The sequence below is a fragment of the Pogona vitticeps genome, chromosome W, assembly GCF_051106095.1.
Source record: "Pogona vitticeps strain Pit_001003342236 chromosome W, PviZW2.1, whole genome shotgun sequence".
Taxonomy (NCBI): domain Eukaryota; kingdom Metazoa; phylum Chordata; class Lepidosauria; order Squamata; family Agamidae; genus Pogona; species Pogona vitticeps.
In genome coordinates, this window is record NC_135798.1 from 3,607,019 (window position 1) to 3,629,122 (window position 22,104).

Sequence of the window (22,104 nt, forward strand, 5' to 3'; positions counted from 1 at the left end):
CAGAAATATGTGCAAGAAAGAAAAGAGATCTTGTCCAGTCCCGTCAGTATGTCAAGGATTACAGTCCATTGTCGCATTTTGAGGGTCTAAGGTCCCTCAACCATGCCATGTACCGCATACTGGCAATGGTGCGGCTAAAAAATATTGTAAATAAATAAATAAATAAAATACAAGCGGTGGTGGAAATATTAGCAAACGAGACAGGGGGAACCTTGGAGCTAATAAAAATAGAACTGAGCCACTTGAGACAGTTATCTTTGCAGAACAGGAAGGCCTTGGACATAATCTTGGCTGTTACAAGAAGGAACGTGTAAATGTATTGGAAAGGAGTGTTGTGTGTATGTTCCCGATTATGGGAAACAAAATTGAGGAACATATAAATCATATAGAGGAAGTAGCTGAGGGTGGAAGAAGGGTGGAAGAAGGGTGGAACCCATTATCCTGGTTAAGGAGCTGACTACCAAATTTAGGGTGGTTAAAGACAGCTTTTCTGGGAGCAGTAATGATGATAGTAAGAGGGTTAGTATGTTGTTGCATTTTACACTGTGGTCCCATGCTTTGTGGATGCATAAAAGAGACACATCGGGGTGTGTTTATTCCAATGATGGCAATTAGGGAAGAGACCTATGGGCTACCAGAAATTGGGAAGGAAACTATGATTGAAAGAGAGGGAACATTAAAACCCTTTGAGGCTGCTAACGGCAAAGAAAAGTAACGCAAAAGGCAGCAAATTCTGAAATAAGAAAAGGAGGGAGTGTGAGAAATAGAGGAATCAGGGCTGCTTTGGCAGGATCTTGTAGAGACATAATGATTAAGTAGATTGCTTCTGTAACCAATTAGTACATGCATTTGTTAATTATGTAGCTGACATTAGGAAGTTTAGGGGAGATCCGGGAAGCCAACAGAGAATGTGCAGATACGGGAGGTGCCCCATGGTCCTGACAAAAGGATGAAGTGAGTGAACCTAAATAAGGGTCTGGGGTCTAGGAAAAGAGGGGAGTGGGAGATGGAAACAGCGGCGGGGCTTCCTGTGATCAGTTTAGGCGCACTGGATAGGCTGCACACCTCGGATTGCCCAGACCAATGGGGAAGCAAGGGAGGGCCCCTGCAGCCGGAAGTAGGCAATTAAATATCATAGGACATGTAATGATGGGTGTGTCCACCCAGCTAGGACGCCCGCTTTTGCAAAAGTGCTTTTTAATAAAGGAGAGCTGCTTGTATTCGTGGTCGTCCGGTTACTGCATTTAAGTAGCAAGGGGTGGGCATTTGTCACACTTCCATCATCAGCGTCTTCCTTCCTCCCTTCCATCCCCTTGTCTATCTATTCTCCCCCCCTCCCTCCTTCCCTCCTTCCGACACTCTCAAAACCTTGCTTGATCAAGAAAGTGGCTCCTGCGGCTGGAATGGCCGACTGCCCTGAGAAAAGCTTTTTTCCTACCCCGTATTTTACTTTTTGCCATTGGGGTGGAAGTGTTCCTGCTGCCTTCCTCAGTGTCTAATCTCTCCCTCAGGAGGGTGAAGGAGAGAGAAAGAAACAGGGAGAATGAAAAAAATGCTAAAAAGGAAAGGGGAGGAGGGAGGAGGAGAAAAGTAAAGAAAAAAGCAAAATTCTACCTGCCACAAAGCCTTGAAAAAGGCAGAAAAAGCTCTCCCTCTTCTCCCTCCTGGGGAGGGGAGGAGCAGAGGGCAGGGCTCTCCTTGACTGCACTTAGAGAGAAAACCTGAGGGATTCCGCCCCCCCAGAAGGAGAACCACCCGAAGTGTCACCGTTTGCCCGGAGGAGCCTCTTTTCCTCTCCTTAAAGGGGGGGGGGACAAATGGCTTCCAAGTGAGCCCCCCCATTGCCCCTCCCAACTGCACAGGCACAGTGACCCCCCCCAGGCCTTTCCCCACTTTTTGCTCAGCATTCAGAGGGGAGAGGGAGAGAAGGGGGAGTGCCTGCACCCCAGGTGCTTGAGAGGGATTGAAGCCCCCCCCCGAGACGAAGGGAGGTTTGCATGCACACACACACACACACACAGATGAGATGTGCCTCAAGGGACCTCTGCATGTGCAGAGACCCATGGAGATGGGGCCAGCCAGCCAGGAAAGGGTCAAAGGGTGGGGCAGCTGATGGGCCCAACCTCCCTTCTCCCTGTCTGGTTCTCCTCCTCCACACCTCTCTGCCTCCCTTTCACACCTTTTCCAATCCTCTGGGGATCCATAGCTCACTCCTTGGAAATGTCATTCTATACAACACATCACATGTGTGCGTGTTTCTCTGTGTGTGTGTGGGGGGGAGGATCAGGAAAATGTGGTTTACAATCCTTTTATAAGCCACATGTTAGATGGCCAGAATAGCCACTGATCAATTTGGGACGAATCCTCGAGGGGTTTTGGCTACAACCGGACACAGTGAAAGACGGCAGACGGCAGTACAGGAAAAATGAATAAAGAGGCTTCGGGCAGTCAAAGAATCTCCTTTATCTTCAATAAAAAGAATTTATTGAGGAGGGAGAACCTTTCATCATAGATACTGAGGAGTAGCAAAGCTAGTATCAGCCTCTGAGGCTCTTGCATTTGGGGGTGTCGTGAGCCAGGTTGAAATGTGAACATTTTAAGGGCATGTTTCGAAGCTCTCGTATCTCACGTCTGCAATGGGACAGAGAGTGGGGTGAGAGGGGGGATTAAGTAATGAGAACGGCTATTGCACTTCTAAATGACAATTTCTAATAGACAATTGACTATTAAAAAATGAAGTTAAATCCAAAACCTGCACTGGATCCCAACTCTTCAGTTGTGTGGAGCAGCAGAACAAAATGCTTTCTTAAATATCCGGTCCTGTTTTTGACTGTGGCACTGGAGCTTTGCGCTCCCGACACACACGCTCGGGGTGCTTCCATTGACTGAGGCATCTCTGGGGGGGGGGGCAGCCAACCATCATCCTTCACAGTCTCAGCCCAGGAGACAACGGGATCCTTACCTGGAGAGACCTCGTTTCCAGTAGGAGATCCTGGTGCAGAGATCTCGAACCTCGATCCAGAAGATCCCTCGCTCTTGTTGGGGGCAATACGGGGTCACCTCCTCAAAGGCCACTGGAAGCGGGAAGGAGAAAACACAGTCTTACTGGGTGGAAAAGGCCCCACAACATCCAGATGTTTTTTTTTAAAGGTTTGGAAATAACAGGCATCCTCTGAAGTTCAGCTTCAGTAACGTGAGTCGCATCTCCAGTTTTCTGACAAACAGGTCAGCTGCGACAATTACGTCTGGCTGATTTTGAACCACCGGGCCAGTAGAAAGGAGTAGTAATTCTATTCAAGGTCCTTTGGAGGCGAAGGTGGCCAGAAAAAGCAGCAGCGTGGGCTAAAGTGAAAAACCTTTTCTCGGTAAGGCTTTGGCACTGTGTCCAGGGAGGCAGGAGCTCCTCGTAAGAAAGTCCCAGACCAACCCTGACACAGCCACCCACACCTATGGGGGGACAGTGCTTGGAGGGGCTCCCCAGCCTCAGTGCAAGGAGAGAAGGACGTGGGGTGGGTGAGATGGAGAAGGGAAGGAAGAAGAGGCGGAGCAAAAGAGAGATGCCACACCCACCTTGAGGCTCCCAACAGAGACATCGGGGGGGGGGGGGGAAATAACCTAGCTCAGAGGCAGAAACCTCTGCCTGAGCAGGCAGCTCTCCCTTCCCCCACCCCACCCCACTGTCAGAGATTACAACCTCAGTGTTAATTAATTAATTTTTCATGAGGCTCCAGCTGCCCATCAGTCCCTTCAGCATGTTTTGAAGGCAAGGAGCTCAACTTCTCCAACTCAGCAATTTTCCTGTTTTTAAACACTCTGTGCAGCCTTTAGGCCCTTGATTTCTTTCTCGTGCCTAATCAACCGGGCTAAGCAAAGACACCCGTTTCTTCCTTCAGGATTTAGGAAGTCTCATTCGTAGCCCCCTTTTTCTCCTGGTCAGAGGGCCTCAGGCCGCCCAGAATGTTAAAAACAGTCGTATGGGTTTTAAAAGGCAAATGGGCAGAAGTGTGTGGAAACGCTGGTTTAAAAAAGGAGAAATAGCACCTCCCACACAAAAGGGCCACAGAGCAGACGGGCGTTGGAGAAATCAGCTTTCCCGAGGATGACCTCCCTTTCCTTCATCCTTTCCTTCATCCGGCCTAAAGGCTGACAGAAACAGGCAGCGACTCGGGTTCAGCAATGAATGACCACGGCTTCCCTTGAGCTACAGAAATCATCCTGTCAGAATGCAGAACGAACAACTCTGGTGACCTGGAAGGGTATCTCTTCACCAGAATAGCCTCGTTCTCTCATTTCTCCCCCCAAAATGTGCAAGCCGGTTGCAGAAAGAGTCGCCCCCCCCCCCGAAACGCACCGACTCTCACAGGCGCCGAAGCCTGGCAGACCCCGAGGGAGGTGGAAAAAACTCTTTACCCCCTCACACGAAAACACGAAAAGGCTTGTTTCAAAGAGCCTTTCCTGCCATGTCTTGCCCGCCTATGTCCTGTCATGATCTCAACTCCTTCCCCCCCCAGGCTGGACACTGCCTACCCCCCCACCGGACGCTGAGCCTCTCCACCCACAGCCTGGGATCGGGGCCCCAGAGAGGCCCTTCCTTCCTTCGTTCGCCTTGGCTTCTTTGTGCGTTTGTTGGAGGGGACCCAGAAGAAGGGAAAGGCCAGCCTCGACCGAAGGGAGGGAGGGTGTGTGTGGGGGGGTGTTTTGGGGGTCAGATTTGCCATTTGGGTTCCTTTCCACTGTTTTTGGAAATGACCCCCCCCTGTCTCTGCTTCCCCCACCCCACAGACAGCTTATGCCACGTCCCGTTCTTCCCTCCCTCCCTCCTCGCCCCCCCCGCCTTTGCCCACCTCCTGCCCAGACCCGATGGGGGGGGGGGAGATCCTCGGAGCCCCATAGAGGTGGGGGGGGAGAGGGAGGCAGGAGGGGGGGCGATCTCCGGGGGGGGCTTCCGCTTCCTGTTAGAGCAGCGCCTCTTCCCCCTTCTAGGTTCCTCTCTCTTCCCCCCCCCGCTTTCTCCCCCCCAAGAATGGAGAGAGAGAGAGAGAGAAGGAGGCAGAGGCTCATGAGGGGCCAGCGACCTCTTCACCCCCCCCCCCAATTTGTGCATACCTGAGGCCAAGAAGGAGGAGAGACCGGGTGGGTATCGTCGCTGAGGGAGGGGGGGCAGGGACTTCCGAGGGGGGGAGGGTGAGGCGCCTCTCCTCTTTTCTCTCTCCAGAATCCCCCCCCCGCCTGCCTGCCTTCCTTCCTTCCGGGCTTCCCTCCAACCGCCGGTCTTGAGGGGGGGGAGGGGAGGAGAAAAAGGGCGGGAAGGAAGAGAACGGGGGGGGGCGCGGGGGGGGGGTTGGTCGCTTTTCCCCTCAGGAGGGGATACTGAGGCGAGCGGGGGTGGTTCTCCCTTCCCTTCCCTTGGAAGGCTCTCCCCGTTCGGAGCCTCCTTCTCTGAGGGGATTCGCCCGAGGTGGTTTCCCTTCAGGAGCGAAAGGAGGTTCTGCAAATATAAGAAGGAAGAGGCTGACAGGAGGGGCCTCGAACTAACTCCGCCTCCAATATATCTATATATCCAACATCTGACTTGTTGGATGGCAAGATGGCGCCGGTAGCGGGCGGTTAGCGTTCTCCTCCGCCGCGCCGGCTTGCCTCTTGCGATTTTCATCCTCTTTTTTCTTTTTTTTTTTTCTTTTCTCCCTTCTCGTCTCCACTTCTCTCTTTTTCTTTTTCTCCCCTCCCCCCGACTTCTTGGACCCTCTCCTCACCTTGCGAACGCTCGCTGCCGATTTGAGTGCGGGGCCGCGGGCTGGAGCCAGAGCTTAGGCGCGGAGCCGTGCTGAGTTCGATCTGGGCTTCCTGGCTTCGGCGCAGCTCGGACGCTCGGGTGCCTGCGGTCCGAAGAAGGTGGCTGTTTGTTGTTTGTGGCGCTTGCCGCCTGAAGCGTTCTCCGCGCCATTGAAGACCCAGCTTAAGATCGCCCGGGGATTGTTTGCCGAGAACGGGCTTGTCGGCCAGGAGCCTTTCTGAAGTGGAAAATCGTCCGCTGGTGGCTGGTGACTAGTCGCTTACCCCCCCCCCCCGGGCTTGGAAGCCTAGAGCTTGGAGCCTAATTGGGAGATCTTTCGGGGTGAATGGTGGGGGCTTGCGTTTTTTCTGAAATTTGTGGTCCCTGCTGCTGGAATAAAATAAGGCGAAATTCCGGGGGTGAGGCGGTGGAAGGAAGACCCTCTCTGACTGATTTCAGCTTGTTGGATGACCGCCATGTTGGGCTCCCTGTGGGCAGCTCCTGCTTCGCTCCTAACCCCAGACTGCTTACCCTGCCTTCCCTGGACTACCTGCAGAAACATCTTGCTACTCCTTCAAGGAAGGGTAAAGGGGAAAACAGGGACTATTCATCATTGCATTTGGCTTTTGTTGTTCCCGCTGCTGCCTGTTGTCTATAAATTGAACAACTTAGTGAGTAACATCTCCACTCTGGCACTTTCTCTGGACTTAACATTAACTCAAACAGCCTGGGAAAAATCTACTACCATCAATAATATTACCAAGATCAGTAAAGCCCAAAAGGCAAGGCTGCGAGCCACTAGAGGATGGACTTGAGCCAATTGGGGAGTGGGGGGGGAAACACTATTATTCTTTTTATGTTTATTTATACCTATATATATTTAATTTAAATTAATTTACTTTGTATGTTTTAAAATTGTATTAGAATATTTGTGTTATTAGTTAATTTTTTTTTCTTTTTTCTTTTTTCTTTTTCTTTCTTTCTTTATTCTGCCTGGTATGGAGGGGGAGGCCTGTTTGACCAGCAAGGGGCCTTTCAACATCCCTGTGGTTATGGGTAGAGGGCGATATGGCGTTGGCGCAGCCCCCACTCGTGTTAGTAGAACGGTGAACAGATGTTTGAAGGCTGTTCACTGTTCTGAGGCTGTGACCAACCCCCAGAATCGAGGTAACCAGTTCAGCCAGCCTTCCACTCTAACTCTGCTGCTGTTGAATGCCAGGTCTGTATCCAATAAGCCCCAGCTAATTCAAGATCTTATTCTGGAGGAGGATGCAGACCTGGCATGCATAACCGAGACGTGGCTTAATGGGGAGGGTGGTCCTCCTCTGGCTCTCATCTGCCCGCCCGGTTATGATGTCCAGCACCAGGGTAGACTGGAAGGGCGGGGGGGGGGGAGTAGCCATTGTATATAAATCCATCTTGGAGGTTACCAGGCGCTCCTCGGCGGTAAGGCCTGGTCTAGAGGCCCTTCACGTGTCGATTGGGGCCAGGGATGGAATTGGGATTTTGCTGGGCTACCGCGCTCCCTGCGGCCCAGCCACTTCCCTTCCGGAGCTGGCCGACTTTGTCTCCGCGGCATTGTTGGGATCCCCGAGGCTTTTAGTCCTGGGTGATTTCAACGTGCATGCGGAGGCAGAGGTTACTGGGCCAGCTTCTGAGTTCTTGGAAACCATGGCTTCCTTGAACATGTCCCAACATGTCAACGGCCCCACCCACGTGCGCGGTCACACACTGGACCTGGTCTTTTCCTCCAATTGGGGCGAGAGTGGTCTGATGGTGGCGGACCTGGTGTCAGTCCCCTTGTCATGGTCAGACCACCACCTGATCAAATGTAACCTCACAGTGGCTCTCCCCCCACGCAGGGAGCAAGGGCCTATTGCTATGGCCCGCCCTCAAAGACTACTGGATCCGATTGGTTTCCAAGATGCCATGAGAGGGATTACTGCTGACCTGGCTAGCGCTCCTGTCGACGTTCTGGTGGATAGCTGGTCTACCGCTGCCACCCGGGCAGTAGACACGATCGCGCCCAAACGCCCTCTCCGACGCAGAACACGTCCGGCGCCCTGGTTTTCCCAGGAGCTCCGGGCGATGAAGCGAATAAGGAGAAGGCTAGAGCGTAGATGGAGGAAGAATCCGACGGACGATAACTGGATAGCCGTCAAGGTCGCAACTAACCTTTACCTGAGTAAGGTGAAGGCTGCTAGTAGATCATTCTTCGCTAACCGGATAAGCGAAGCATCCAACCAGCAGGCGGAACTTTTCCGTATAGTACGCGACCTATCCGGAGTTGGCCCGGGAGATCGGCCTCCCCCTAGTTTTTCTCCGGACCAATTTGCGGCATTTTTTAAAGCTAAAGTGGAGGCCATCCGCCGGGAGCTCTCTCCCTTTTTAAATACAGTGAATCGAGCTGAGATGTCCAGCGCTCCGTCTTGCCCGGTTATTCTTGACTCTTTTCAGCCAGTTACACCTGACTCTGTGACCAGAGCGCTTGACCGCTGTCGGGCCACCACCTCCTCCTTGGACCCTTGCCCGGCCTGGCTAATCAAAGCAGCCAGGCCGAAAACAACTGAATGGGCCACAGCTATAATAAATGGGTCTTTCCTTGAGGGCAGATTTCCATCTGCCCTCAAGGAGACACTCATTAGGCCCATACGAAAGAAATCTAATTTGGCGGCGGACGAAATTGGCAATTATAGGCCCGTCGCCAATATTTCTTTCATGAGCAAAGTGGTGGAGAGGGTGGTGGCAGACCAGCTTCAGGCGCTCTTGGATGAAACAGATGCACTGGACCCATTCCAGTCGGGCTTCAGGCCGCGCCACGGGACAGAGACGGCATTGGTCGCCCTGTATGATGACCTCCTGAGGGAGGCCGACAGGGGCAAACTGTCTCTGTTGGTCCTCCTCGATATTTCGGCGGCCTTTGATACCGTCGACCACGGTATCCTCCTGGGGAGGCTCTCCGAGTTGGGAATCGGTGGCCAGGCGTTAGCCTGGCTCCGTTCCTTCCTGGAGGACCGTCCCCAGAGAGTTCAGCTTGGGGAGAGGGTCTCGGCCCCGTGGAGCTCCAATTGTGGGGTTCCACAGGGTTCGATTATCTCCCCAATGTTATTTAACATCTATATGAGGCCACTAGCGGGGGTCATCAGGAGGTGTGGAGCGAGGTGTCACCAGTACGCTGATGACACTCAGCTCTATATCTCCTTTTTGCCAACTGCAGGTGATGCCGTCCTGACCCTTCAGCGCTGCCTGGAGACTATACTGGAATGGATGCAGGAAAATGGTCTACGGCTGAACCCGGACAAGACGGAAGTCCTGAGGGTGGGGCCCCCCGTGGTTGGTGGCCTGGTTGGCCCTCTCTCTTTTGGGGGGGCGGCCTTGGCCCCGGCGAGCGGGGTCCGCAGCTTGGGCATACACTTGGACCCGACGCTCACCATGGAAACACAGGTGACGTCGGTTGTCCGCTCCGCCTATTTCCATCTTTGGCGGATTGCCCGGCTGCGGCCCTACCTCGACACGGGGGCCCTCACTACCTTAGTACACGCACTCGTAATCTCAAGATTAGATCACTGCAACGCGCTCTACGTGGGGCTACCTTTGAGGCTGATACGGAAACTTCAGATGGTGCAGAATGCAGCAGCCAGACTTCTCACCGGTGGGAGAAAATACCATCATATTTCTCCCATTCTGGCTAGACTGCATTGGCTGCCCATTTGTTTCCGTATCGACTTCAAAGTCTTAATGCTCACTTATAAGGCCCTAAACGGTTTGGGACCTCGATACTTGGCGGAACGCCTTCACCCACCAAGTTCTACCCGAACCACCCGCGCGAGCCTGGAGGTGAGGCTGAGGGGCCTGACGCCGAGGGAGGCCCGGAGAGAGAAGACAAGAAACCGGGCCTTCTCGGCGGTGGCTCCTCGCCTTTGGAACAATCTCCCTCCTGAGATTCGCGCGGCCCCTTCGCTGGGCACATTTAAAACTCAATTAAAAACTTGGCTTTATATCAAGGCCTTCCCTCCTGCCAGCGTTTAATTTAATTTAATTTACTTTTCTCTTCTTTTTTAGTTATTATTTATGATTCATTATGTTTTGCTAATTGACATTTGATACTTTTGGTTTATGCTGTTATAATTTGTATATTTTATGTTAGCCGCTCAGAGTGGTACTGACCTACCAGATGGGCGGGATACAAATCAAATAAATAAATAAAAATAAATAAATAAATCTATACCAGTATATTATAGAGAGAACGGGGGATATTCTGCCCAGAGAGAGAGAAGCCCGTAGGCGTGTGTGATGGAGGGGGGGGGAAGGCGGGGGAAAGACAATGCGGGAAGACCGGGGGGGGGAGGGAAGAGCGCGCCTTCTTGACCTTCCTGGCAGAGCCGGAGGGATGCCCTTGTCTGTGTGTGTGTGTGTGCGTGTGTGTAAAACGGAGCTGAACCATTAACACGGAGGTTGTAAACTCGGGAAAGTGAGAGGGGTGGGGGTGGGGTGGTCTGGGGGCCAGAGAGATCCCCCCTCTCCCCTTTGAATTCCCCCCTCCGCCTCCCTCTCGAGGAGACCCAGAGGGGGAAAAACATTGCCTTGGCTTCCACTGGATAAACAGGCCTTTCTCTCTAAAGCTTTAAAGGAGGCGCTCAGCCACGGAGAGTCCCTGCCCCCCCCGGGGGGGGCACCCACAACTGGGGGTGGTTGGAGTCACCTCTTCTTCCCTCTCCCCCCCCCCCGTCCAGGCCAGGCTCTTCCTTGAAGGGACGTTTTAGGCCTCCCTCTCCTCCTAGAAAGACGCCTTGCCCGCCATCCCGAAACCTCTTGGGGAAAACTCAGGGCCCCCCCATCCCCCACCCCCCCCTCTCCCAGGGACACACGGGGGGGGATTTTTCTACTTACCAGAAAGGCCACTAAAACTCGCCCAACCGCCTTCCTGAGGGGAGACCTTCTGGCCGCCTTCGTAACTGCGCACGCGCCACAGACCCCCACCCCACCCCCCTCTGTGGGGGGAAGAGGAGCGCATGCGCGGGAGGGAGAGCGAGCCGAGCAGCCAGGGAGGGGATCCTGCGCGTGCGCAGAGAGGAGCCCTGGGTTGGCTTGGAGGGCAGCCTGTCAGTCACGCGAGGGGGAAGAAAGGGGGGTTCTTGCCCAGCCAGCCTTCCAGAGGGGAGGGGCTTCGCGGAAGGAGGAGCGAGCTCTCATTGGGTCTCCGGGTTGCCAGGCAACCCCCCTCATAGACGACATAATAGACGCCCCGGAGGGCTTCCGCCCAGCAACGGGTGACGGGCAGGAGGAGCGAGTTCTCATTGGGTCCCCCATTGTTCTTCCCTATTAGATTCTTAACTATCTTTGAATTCATTCATTCTTTCATTGAAAATTTACTTTTCTCCTGCCTTTCCCCTCTTTGCTTCTTTATGTCTTAACTGTTTTTGTTGGTGCAGGGGACGGTGGTCGGCTGGATGGCCAGACCTTGGGGGCCAGAGAGGCTGAGCGAAGGTCCTCCTGGAAGGTCTTAAAAAGCAGGCAGAAGTTGAGTGTCCAGTGCGCCGTGCTTAGGTCCAGTATTAATGGATGAGTTTCAATTGTTGAGACCTGATGATGTGGACAGGGTGCTTGGATCTGTCCGTTCTACCACCACTCCGCTCGACCCTTGCCCATCCTGGCTAATTGGAAGATCTGCCAGGGGGTTCGCACTTGGGTCCAGGAGGCCGTGAATGCCTCTCTGAGAGAGGGAGTGGTCCCTACCGCCTTGAAAGAGGCGGTAATTCGACCACTCCTTAAAAAGCCTAACCTGGACCCAAGGCTGGTGGTCAACTACCGACCAGTGGCGAACCTCCCTTATTTGGGCAAAGTGTTGGAGCGGGTTGTGGCCGGGCAACTCCAGGCGCTGCTGGATGAAACGGATTTTCTGGATCCATTTCAATCGGGTTTCAGGCCGGGTTTTGGTACAGAGACTGCCTTGGTCTCCCTGTATGATGACCTTTGCCAGGAGAGAGACAGGGGGAGTGTGACCCTGTTGATACTCCTGGACCTCTCAGCGGCTTTCGACACCATCGACCATGGTGTCCTTCTGGATAGGCTGGCTGGGTTAGGAGTTGGGGGCACTGTTTTACGGTGGTTCCGCTCCTTCCTAGCTGACCGTATCCAGAGGGTGGTGCTGGGGGACAGTTGCTCTGCCCCATGGCAGTTATGTCATGGGGTTCCTATGGGCTCAATACTGTCCCCCATGCTGTTCAACATCTACATGAAACCGCTGGGAGAGGTCATCAGGAGGTTTGGGCTGAGGAGTCAGCAATATGCTGACGATACTCAGCTCTACCTCTCGTTTTCCACCAATCCAGGTGAGGCAGTTTCTGTGCTGAACTCGTGTCTGGACCTGATAATGGACTGGATGAGGGTTAATAAATTGAAACTCAATCCAGACAAGACGGAAGTGCTGTTAGTGGGTGCTTCGCCGGACAGGCTGGAGGGCCATTTCCCCGCCCTGAATGGGGTTACACTCCCCCTAAGGGACAGGGTCCGCAGCTTGGGGGTGCTCCTGGACCCCAGTCTAACACTGGAAGCCCAGGTGGACTCGGTGGCCAGGGGCGCCTTTCTTCAGCTGCGGAAATTATACCAGCTACGGCCCTACCTGGACGAGCAGAGTCTCATGACAGTCACACATGCACTGGTAACATCCCGCATAGATTACTGCAATGCGCTTTACGTGGGGCTGCCTTTGAAGATGGTCCGGCGATTGCAACTGGTCCAGAATCGAGCTGCGCGGCTGGTGAGTGGTGCAGCTGCCACGGAACATATCAAGGCGATTCTGTATAAGTTACATTGGCTACCAATTGCTGCCCGGGCCCAATTCAAAGTGCTTGTTTTGACATATAAAGCCCTAAACGGCTTGGGCCCTGGATACCTGAAGGACCGCCTCCTTCCATATGAACCTACCCGGCAGTTAAGATCTAGCCAGGGGGCCCTTTTGAAAGAGCCGTCCCTTAAGGAGGTAAGAGGGACGGCTTGTAGACAAAGGGCCTTTTCGTCAGCTGCCCCCAGACTATGGAATGCCCTCCCGACTGAGATTCGTCTGGCGCCGACGCTGATGACATTTCGGCGCCAGGTCAAAACCTTCCTGTTCCAGAAGGCTTTTAATTGAAATTATATTAGCTGTGGGTCTGATGGCAATTTTAATTGTATTTTAATTGTATTTTAATTATTTTATCTTTTGCTGTATTGAATTTTAATTATTGTAAGCCGCCCAGAGACCTCTGGGTAGTTTGGGCGGCATATAAATTGAATAAATAAATAAATAAATAAAATAAATCACACGAGGGGTGCCGGACCACCACATTCTTCTGGATAGCCTCTTTCTGGGTTTTCGTTCCTCTGTGAAATAGTACGGGGAATTAATGGAAACCTGAAACACTCCACAAGCTGAGGGTTGGGGGGGTTGAACAAGAGTCCATCCCCCCCCAGCACCCCTGCCGTTCACAGAGCGATACCACGCGAGGGAACATCCCAGAATCTGACTCCCCTTTTTTTCGTCAAGTGACCACTCCTCCCCCAGACGCAAAGCCATGGTCAGGGCTGTGAAGGGCAAAGAGCAGAAGAGGGTCTCCCGCAGAGTCCAGGGGTCCCCAACCTCTGGCCTCCAGAGGTTCTTGGACTGCAACTCCCAGAAGCCTTCACCACCGCCTCTGCTGGCCAGGATTTCTGGGAGTGGAACCGGCCAGTAATTTACACACTCCGGAGTTAGTGCAGCAGTTCCATGCTACTTACCCCGATCTGAAACTGTTAGAATGGCGTTAGCCTTAGCTGCTACAAAGAACTACATAATCCATCACTATGATATTACCACTGCATATTTAAATACAGACCTGAAAGAGGAACTACACATGGCAAAGGCACCAGGATATGAAGGTACAAAGCCAGAATTAGTGTATAGGTTAAACAAAGCGATTTATGGTTTAAAACAATCGGCTAAGAATTGGAATGATTGTTTGCATCAAGTTTTGGTAAAACTGGGATATAGTAGCAGTCTGGCAGATCCTTGTCTATATACCAAGAAAAATGGGAATAACTTAAACATACTACTAGCATATGTTGATGATATTGTTTCATGGCAAAGAGTCAGAGCCAAGTAGAACTGTTTGAGAAACAGTTAAAAAAGGAATTTAAATTAAAAAGTCTGGGACCAATACAAAATTACTTAGGTGTACAAATACAGAGAACAAAACAAGGGATTGAATTGAGTCAAGAGCTAAAAATCAAACAAATGTTGGAAAAGTACTGCATGGGAGAGTGTAAAAGTGTAAGTACTCCCATGACGGTAGACTTTCAAAAGGAAGATGAAATCAGTAAAGATTTCGAAAACCAAGAATTATACCATTCAGCCATAGGAAGCTTAATGTATTTGGCAAACTGGACACATCCAGATATAGCAGCCTCAGTGAACATTCTAAGTAGGTATGTAGCCAGACCTAGTGAAAAGCACTGGCAAGGCGTAAAAAGGATGTTTAGATACTTAAAGGGGACATATAACTACCATTTGATATTGAAGCCATCAAAAGATTTAAAACTGTCTGCTTATGTAGATAGTGACTGGGCCAATGATGAGACAGACAGAAAATCCATGACCGGATTTGTAATAAAATTTGGAAACAACATAGTTGGATGGAAATCCAGAAAACAAAGTTCCGTAGCAACTTCAACTTCTGAAGCAGAATTTGCCGCATTGTCAGAATTGTGTTCTGAATTAACATGGTATAAACAGTTAACAAAAGATTTAAAGAATGAGACAAGTGGTGCAATAAAAGTGATGGAAGATAATACCACATGTATACACATGGCTGAAACAGAAAGAGTAAAAAACAGAAGTAAACATATTGACATTAAGTATCATAATGTAAGAGAGGCTATAAGAGAGAAATTAATTGAATTAGAGTATTGTCAAACTGAAGATAACATAGCTGATATACTGACCAAACCTTTATGTACACAGAAGCATGAGAAATGTGTAAATGAGCTGGGATTGTGTTGTGTTCAGGCATAAAAAAATTAGGAGGGGTGTCAGAGTATAGAAATTTTATAAGCCTGAACCTGTACAGTATATGTGTTTCATTAACGAGCTGCCATTGTGCACAGATGTGAGAGTGCTGAGTCACTCTGGACATGATGCAATGACTTGAAACCAGGAGAAGACCAGGTGCAAAAGGATGAAGTCATCTGTTTTCTGATTGGACAAAATATGCCATGTACATGTATATAAGTGGACTGTGTCTTTGCTTCTCTCTCTTCCTCCACTATCACTTGCTGCCACGCATGCTGTCCGTTTGTATAAAGAGTTCCTGCTGTGCTGTTAAGATACCTGCCTGTATATAACTGTAAATACGTGTAAATTCAACTGTCTTGCAACAAGAAGAACTGGTAAAGTGTCTTCAATAACTCTGCGTATTTCTACTCTTGCCAAAACCCTAACAAGAGCCCGAAAAACCCACAACTACCAACATGAATTTGACCCAACTCCGGGAGGCCATGGAAGACAGGAGGGCCTGGCGTGCTCTGGTCCATGGGGGGGGTCACGAAGAGTCGGACATGACTTAACGACTAAACAACAATAATATCTACAGTATGAGATATGCAGGAAAAGGGGAAACCAAGAGGAGATTCAGACAATTGCCTGAGAATATTTTTAACCCAAAATCATCAGCAGCAAACCTCACACAAGACTACACACACACACACATGCACGCACGTACGCACACACTTTTCCTAGTGTAGGAAATGGGCAGTCCCTCTCCCCAGGGGCTCTCCTGCCCCCATTGCTATGTGGGGGGATGGAGGGTCAGGATTCAGGTCACGGCCTGGTTCCTGTGCCAGGAACCTCCCTCTATTGCAGGGGCATCAGCAGCCACCTTCGCTGCCAGATGGACACCATAGAAATGATGTATCATCCACATTCGCAGCTATCTTCCAACCTACCCACTCCTGCTTTTCCCTCTGACTTCATTCACAACCCTGGCAGGAGCTGGGAGGGATGCAGGTGGTGGGGTCTTGCGGCTGGCTCCCCCCCCACACCTATCGTGTTGCCTGGGTTGGTCTGGAATGGATGCTTCAGAGCCATTGGCTTTACAAAAGACCTGCCTCCCACCTACAAAGGCTAAAATGATCCCTGTGAGGAGGGACTCTTTCTGGGTTGCATTTCTCTCTTTATTTTCTCCAGCCCTCCATCTAGGAGGGACGAGTCTTCTTCTTCTGACCCTTCCCAAAGCCCCCTCCGTCCGTCTGTCAAGAGGAGCCTCCAAAATCAGAGGCCGCCGGAGAGGTGGTTCATCTTTGGAAACGAGGAGCCAGACTTTGGGAAACGGGCTGGCCCTGGAGGGGGCCTTTGGGACCTGACCCCCGGAAAGGGCTCTTCCTGGCAGCCAGGAGAAAACGTTCCAGCAGAGATCCCTTTTCTTGGGGGGACCAGAGGAACTGGCCAACAGGATCTACCCCTCCAGTGCTGGCCGGAGCGGGGGAGGGGGAAAGGGGCAGAGGCCGCCTGGCCGGAGGGCAGACTAAGGGGCCTGGATCTAGCCCCCCTCGCTCCTAGCCAACCCCCGATCTTCACCCCCCCTCCAAGCCCCATCACTCTGGGGCCCCTCCTATGCCCCCAACCCCTGCACATGAACTTCGCCTGAGGATCCAGAGGGAGATGGGTGATGACCTCGGGGGGAGAGGAGAGATCAGTGGAGGTTGACCCTAGAACAGGGTCAGGGAACTTTTTTTACCTTTTACTCCAAAAAAATGGGCGGCTCTCTTTCTCCACCAGCAGGCAGCTCCTGGGTGACCATCAAAGAGCAGCAGGTGGCTTGCCTGCCAGGGGTGCCCGATGCCGCCTCCCACTCCATCACCAGCTCCGGCAGCTGCATTGGGGCTCAGCATCAGAGCTCCTGCAAGCCTTGCCATCAAAGCGCCCTGACAGCTGCCACACGAAAGCCAAGAGCTCCACCAGGCCCAGCCGGCCAACATGGAGGTGCCACCGAAGGAAGCCATGTGGCTGGGCGAGCAGCACTGCTGCCTGGTGGGCTCCTCCAGACCCTCGTGACCACACCCGCCCCCCGCCCCCCGCCGCAATCCACCTCTCCTGGCACTGGAAGGAGAGGCTCCTCTTGGCCAGGATGCTCTGACCACTCACCCTCTGCCATGGGCAGCCCCGTCACCACCACCTCGGCTGACATATGCCACCGACTGGGGCCCATCCCCGGCTGCCATCCATCATGGCTCCAATGAGGCAGCTGGGGACTCCCTCCTCTGGGTAGAAGAGGAGGAGGAGGGAATGGGGTTAGGGTCGCGTCCTCATTACCCCCAGGATTTTCATTTTTACCCCATTTGGGGAAATTTATCCCTGTTCCCTGACCACTGGGTTAGTTAAAATAATGGCGAGTGATGATTAGTATATATTGCAATAATAGTAAGAAAGCTGGGATTAATAAGAAATATTGGTAGATATTACAAAAAGAAAGTTATCAGATAACCAATATTAAATCTTATTATGTAACAAATCAATTAAGATATATTTCAGGTATTATAAGCAAGAATGAAGATTTAATATGAAAACAATTGAAAATGCATGGAAGGGAGAGAATTTTGGATAACTTTTTTTTTCAAAGAAAACATTGGGGAAGAGGATAAAAAGATTGATAAACCTGTATTTTTCTATTTATAGTACACCTTTGTTTATAAGACCCACACAGACTCATTTCTAACAAAAACATTAAGAAAACTTAGCTTTGAGTATTTAGCCTCTGGGTTGAGAATGCTCAGACATTAGGAGTCCCCGTTGCTTCTGAGCCTGCCGTCTCCACCTCCAGTGAGGTGTGTCCCAATCGGTTTGTAGAGCATCAGCTGACGTCAGTTCCATAAGACGCGTGATTGGGGCAAGCTAAGTCTCCTGACTGTAGGAAGCAAAGCCTCATGACTGAAGGAAGCCTGTTTACAGAGGCTACATAAAGACCCTTTTTTGTTCTCTCCGTGCTCTCAGCTTACTTCTGTGTAACCAGTGAGCTGTGGAGAAAGTACCATCTTATAAACTGAAAACTCTGGCATGTTTGGAAGTTGGTAATATTACAGAGGATTGTTACATACAGCACTGATGTTACCTGTCTGTCATGGGTTGGAGGGAAAGTTCCATCCTATGGGGAGTGGAAGGCGGGACATCAGGAGGAGGGGCTGTACTGTATATATATGTGGAGCTTGTGTGGAGAAGTTAGGAGAGCTGAGAGAAGAAGCTGGTGTGGGAGTCTGTGTGTCAGACAGGGTACTACTGTGTGTCAGTCAGTACCTACCTGATAGGTTCAGGTGTCTTTATGGGTAGCCAGAACTGATAGGTTCAGGGTCTGTGCTTTATTTAAAGGTGTTCTGTGTGAACCAAACTGGTGTATGTATGATTGAGACTAAGCCACGTTACTGTATCTTATTCACTTGATCATTTTATTTTCCCTGTGTGTTATTTAAATAAACCTTATTCCTTTGTTTGTTAAAAATCCATTCCTGGTCTGTGTGACTTCTTATAGGGAATGGTTGGTGGCAGCTTAGTGAAACTGTGGCATATCCCAATAGGTCTGGGGTTGTCACATTGATTGGTGTCCAGCGTGTGGGATACGACTGGTCCAGTTGTCCAGTGGTCCAGCAAAGCCTTGGCAAGTGTGCCCAGAGCAAGGGGGGTCTAGTCAGGGACAATCTGAGAGCGCGTAGGTAATCTTCTAGGCTTACCTCACGGGGAGGTAGGCTAGTGGAAGAACGTGTAACCTCAGATTGGTGGGACTAGATTAGGGAGCTCTGAGGCAACCTGTTTTGGCGGGAAAAAGCTGAGGCAAAACTGTGTAAAGTAGCAGTGATCTAGCTTGTCTGCTGAGAGGCCTAGCAGAGGGGGGTAGACTCTGGCTGGCAACAGTTGCAAGTTAGTGCTGAAGAACAGCAGCAATCTATAGAAGGCTGGTTCTGAGGCAAAAGAGAAAAAAAAGTGGTCGCTTTAGTTTGAGGCTTGACTTTTGAAAGCAGCCTGTTCTGGGGGGGGGGGATTATGCCCTTGACTCGAAGCCAAATGGCAGAAATGGGTGAAGTGAGGGAACCTCAGGTGGACCAAGGTTCTGAGGAGGAATTTGGCTCAGTGCAGGATGACAGCACGGGAGAACAGAACCCAGAACTCAGGAAAATGCTCATAGCCCAACAGCATGAACTGAGGATGAGGCAATTGGAAAGAGAAGAAAGATTAGAGAGAGAAAGAAGGGAGGAAAGGGAAAGGCAATTTGAAATGGAGCAAAGGGAAAGGGAGAAACAGAGATAATTTGAATTGGAATTGCAGAGAGAGAAAATGGCGTTTGAGTTAAGAAAATTGGAACTGATGAATCAGAACAATAATAACAATAGGGATTCTGAGGGGGGCCAATTGTCTAAAACCGACCTGAAGAAATTCCCTGTATACCACAAGGGAGATTGCCCCGAGGTGTTCTTTTCCCTAGTGGAAAGAGCGTTTGTGGACTTCTCAGTAAGGGAAACTGAGAAGATGACCATCATGCGATCTTTAATCAGTGGCAGCCTGGCGGAAGTCTATGCAGAGATGCCAGAGGAACTGATGAAAGATTTTGCAGAGTTTAAAAAACTGGTGTTTGCCAGACATGGGATAAATGCGGAACAGCTGAGGCAAAGATTCAGGTCACTCACCAAGAAACCAGAGCAGACTTTTACCCAAGTGGGGGCCCAATTGGTGAGGCTGCTAGAGAAGTGGCTATCTCAGGAGGGAACAGAGACCTACCAGCAGCTTAAAGACCTGATAGCGCTGGAACAGTTTTATTCAGTCCTGCATGGGGAACTGAAGTTCCAGGTGAGGGAAAGGAAACCTAGATCTGTGGCAGAAGCGGCCGAGATCGCAGATTTTATTTCCCAAATAAGAAAGCCCTTGGGTGAGGGGAAATCGATAGGTAAACCTAAGGAGACCTACAGCAAGTACTCTCAGGGACCAGGGAGAAGCCAGCAAGTGGGAGGGGCCCATGGTGAAGGGAAGCCCTCAGACATGAAACAAAGACCTCAGATTTTGGAGGGAAAACCAAAACAAGATGAGAAAGACTCCAAGTACAGCAGAAAATGTTATTTCTGTCAAGGAAAGGGCCATCTAATCTCAGAGTGTGAGAAATTAAAGCAGCTAAAAGGAAATGTGCCTCATGATTTGAGTGGAACCAAGCCAAAAGCTGTGTTCTGTGTCCAGAAAGAGCAAAGCTCCTTGTCACTGAGGGAGCCTGTTACCATGGCGACTCACTCTGGACCAGTTACATCTGCTGATCAGGCTGAGGAAAATGGTCCTCTTGTGGAGGTCAAGCGCTGCTTGCTAGTGAGAACAGATTCACAGTTGTTTGAAACCGCAGGGGTGGACGTAGGGATACTTGACCATCAGTATAGGGGGCTGAGGGATACTTGTTCCCAGGTGACCCTGTGCCATCCAGATATTATTCCTAGGGAGTATATAATCCCGAATGAGAGCCTAAAGGTGGCAGGGATTGAGGGACAGGTGATCTCGCTGCCAGTAGCTGAGGTACCTGTGAGCTTTCAAGGCTGGAGGGGAGTTTGGCGGCTAGCGATTTCATCGACTCTGCCAGCAGCCGTGCTCGTGGGAAATGACCTGGCTGAACATGTGAAACGGGTGCTAGTGATTACACGCTCACAAGCTACCACGGGGACAGTTCAGGGGGGTACTGATGAGCCCGAGACGGAAGCAGAGGGGAGTTCCGAAGCTGTGGTGGAAACCTTGACCACAGACAGCAGATTTGGCCAAGAGCAAAAGGCAGACGCCACTCTCCAAAAGTGTTTTGAACAGGTGACCGACGCCCAGCTAACACCTGAAACCCCAGTGAGATTTCGAGAGGAAAAGGGAATTTTATATAGAGAGACCCTGATGAATATCTCGAAAGGGGGAGATGGGATCAGAAGTCAGCTGGTGGTAGCTGAAAAGTATCGCCCCATGATCTTACAAAGGGGGCACTCTGACATGTTTGCTGCGCACTTAGGGGTGAACAAGACCCAGCAGAGAATCACACAGAATTTTTACTGGCCTGAAATAGGGAAGCAGATCAAGGAGTTCTGTAAACAATGTGATATGTGTCAGAGGCAGGGGAATAACCGTGACAGGACCAAAGCGAAGTTGTGCCCTTTTCCTGTGATTGACACTCCGTTCAAATGCATAGGGGTGGACATCGTGGGACCTTTGCCCAAAGCCACAAAGAGGGGGAACCGGTTCATTCTCACCATTGTGGACCATGCCACGAGGTACCCTGAAGCCATACCCTTGACTAACATTGAAACTAACACAGTGGCAGATGCCTTGGTGGGGTATATGTCCAGGATGGGATTTGCCTCAGAAATAATCACAGATTTGGGCGCGTCGTTTACATCGAAGCTCATGAAACGTTTGTGGCAAATCTGTGGAATTAAACACAAGGAAACCACTGCCTATCACCCTGAAAGTATTGGGTTAACGGAGAAGTTCAATGGGACTCTGATGTGCATGATTAGGGCTTACTTGGAGGAGAATCCAAACAATTGGGACCAGAAGCTGCAATCCCTTTTGTTTGCTTATCGATCAGTGCCACAAGCCAGTACCGGGTTCAGTCCGTTTGAACTTTTGTTTGGGAGAAGGGTGAAAGGGCCACTTGATTTGATCAAACAAAATTGGGAGCAGATCACCCAGGATGACCCACAAGACGTTGTGACATACATAGACTCTTTAAGGAATGACCTAAAGAGAAACCTAGAGCTAGCAGCAGAGACCCTGCAAGCTCAAAAAGTCAGAAAGGAAGCTTGGGATGACCAGAAAGCCAGGGAGAGGCACTTTAACCCAGGGGAGGAAGTGCTTTGGCCTAGGCCCTGCAAAGAGCTGGGTAGCCCAGAAATAAAATACTTGGGTCACATGGTAGGGGGAGGAGTGATCAAACCCCTAGAGGCCAAGATAGAAGCCGTTCGTGATTGGCCCAGACCCAACACCAAGAAAAAAGTCAAATCATTTCTTGGGTTGGTGGGCTACTACAGAAAGTTCATCCCGAGGTTTAGCGAGATAGCGACTCCGCTGACCGATCTGACGCGGAAGACTGATGACCGCATCCCGTGGACCAGCGACTGTGAGGAGGCGTTCCAGAGGTTGAAGCAGGCACTCATCAACTATCCAGTGCTGCGTGCTCCAGACTTCGACCGGGAGTTCATCATCTACACCGATGCGTCTAACAGCGGGGTAGGAGCAGTTCTTTGCCAGGAGGATGAAAATGGTGACCAGCATCCAGTGTCCTACCTGAGTAGGAAACTCCAGAAAGGTGAGAGACATTTGG

At 51.0% G+C, this 22,104-nt stretch overlaps 2 protein-coding genes across 2 annotated transcripts in view; one reads left to right on the forward strand and one right to left on the reverse strand.

The window, feature by feature from the left end:
• LOC144585016 (uncharacterized) overlaps positions 1 to 10,989 on the reverse strand; it is a 54,992-nt gene extending 44,003 nt beyond the window's left edge. Inside the window, exons 1-2 of the mRNA XM_078382459.1 lie at positions 10,664 to 10,989; positions 2,963 to 3,074 (exon numbers count right to left, since the gene is read on the reverse strand). The gene's annotated coding sequence lies outside the window, so the exon portion shown is untranslated. The remainder of the gene's footprint in view (positions 1 to 2,962; positions 3,075 to 10,663) is intronic.
• LOC144585017 (uncharacterized) overlaps positions 1 to 22,104 on the forward strand; it is a 231,824-nt gene that overhangs the window by 191,892 nt on the left and 17,828 nt on the right. The window lies entirely within an intron of this gene.